The sequence below is a fragment of the Strix aluco genome, chromosome 4, assembly GCF_031877795.1.
Source record: "Strix aluco isolate bStrAlu1 chromosome 4, bStrAlu1.hap1, whole genome shotgun sequence".
Taxonomy (NCBI): domain Eukaryota; kingdom Metazoa; phylum Chordata; class Aves; order Strigiformes; family Strigidae; genus Strix; species Strix aluco.
The window spans coordinates 114139169-114141203 of record NC_133934.1 but is presented as its reverse complement, the minus strand read 5'-3'; positions in this window follow the sequence as shown (position 1 = coordinate 114141203).

The window sequence follows — 2035 nt, the reverse complement described above, 5'->3', positions numbered from 1 at the left end:
TGGTGGAACTGCATTCCAGAGCATCAAAGTTTTGTTATGAGCCATATGGGTGATGGTTACTTTTGCTTTTTAGTGCTGCCAGAGCAAGGAGCAAAACATTTCATAAATCCATCATGTTTTCACCTAGTTATGTGTTTTTATCTTTTAGAAAAGATCATGTTTGTTTATAATAGCTATGAAATGTGTATTTGTGTGGTTGACAAAACATTCTTTCACTTCTTCTCTTCCATGGTAGCAGCAGTCACAAGGATCATGCTGGATTTCTGCTGCAGGAGATCTAAATTCTTTTGTTTGAGACTCCCCACAACTGTATTTTAGCAATCTCTCTGCTTACTTCAGCCCACATACCCAGCAACACCATTCATATCTTTCCCTTAGACAAATTCCCCACCCAATTCAGGAAGGCTTGCTAACTTTCTAACACCATCAAAGAAATAATCACATTCAGTAGTAAAAACCTGAGTATTACTTGAGTGTCTTTAGTGCCTGTCTGATACATTTGACTGAGATGTAGAATTCCTGTGGTCGTCTTCCCATCTATTATTTTTCACAATAAGGAACATCCAGCTGAATTTTACTGAACATAGAATTTATAGGCAGGTTATTTGGCAATGATATTAGACTTTTTAGAACTGACAGCTGACACAAGGTGTACTTGCTATGACAAACAACATGAAAAACAATGTCTTAATGCTGCAACATCAGCAACGCTCTTAACTAATATTAGGTAACTTTTAGGGCAAGAGGATAATACTCAAAACATAAGCATAAGCCACATGGCTACTACACTCACAGAATCACAGAATCACAGAATCACAGAATCAACTAGGTTGGGAAGGACCTTGAAGATCATCCAGTCCAACCATTAACCTAACACTGCCAGTTCCCAACTACACCATATCTCTCAGCACTATGTCGACCCTACTCTTAAACACCTCCAGGGATGGGGACTCTACCACCTCCCTGGGCAATCCATTCCACTGCCTAATAACCCGTTCTGTAAAGAAATGCTTCCTGACATCTAGTCTAAAAACTCAAATTAAACTGAGGGGAAAGGAAGGTTTAGGGCTTGTTTTTTCCTGTTGGATAATCAGCATGATGGTCACTGTCGGTTCAAAAGGTCACCTCTGAACCAACTTGAATTTTAACAGCTTGACTGGGTCAGGAGGCATGCTGGGTTACTAGGGCCTCCCAACGTCTAGAAAAATAGTGATGACTAACCCGTAATGACCTTTTACGTTTATGATCATAAGCAAAGCTGAGACAGTGCAAATAATGCAAATGGCAAACTCAGAGCAAAACTATGACTTTCCACAGACGTTCAAAAACACCGTCAGTGCATAACAAAATGCAAGTTGTTCTTTTTTTTTACTGATAGTCAGCATGCAAGGGGAAAGCTGGTGTGCACCTATGTGGTTTATTAGGCAAAGAGCCTGTGCCTCTGCTTTTCATAAAGGATCTTTGCTTCTCTTTTTTTCTCATTAAAAATGAGAAGGACTTTACAGCAGTGTTTCTCAGGCTTTTTCGAGTACATAACCCAAACTCTCTGCCGGTATGTGCAGGTTTCAGTACCGTACCCGAGCTGCCCCTGCAGCGGGCGCAGGCCGCGCGCCCGGGCTGGCCCCGCGCGCAGCGAGCAGCCAGCACTCCGCTGCCCGGCGCTGCTGAAGCGCACAAGGACGATGCGGGGGCACGAGTTTTCTCTCATTACACGAACACATTCCTCCACCCTCCCGTTCTAGGCCTCCGGCCCCCACCCTGCCCCCAAATCACAGGAGGGCAGTTCCGACGGGCAGGCGCAACCGGCGCTGACCCCTCCGCGCCCACCGCACAGACCGCTCCCAGCCCACGGCCGCGCCGCGCCAGCCGCGCTCCCCACTGCCCCCGGCACTGCAGCTCCCGCCGTGCTTTGCGCGCCAGGCCCGCGGCTCTCTGCGCGCGGGGGAGCGCCGGGCCTGCCGGGGCACGTAGTGCGGCCCGGCGCGTGTCCGGCCCCTCCTCCGCCCGGCCGCCATTGGCCGGCTCTGGGCCCCGC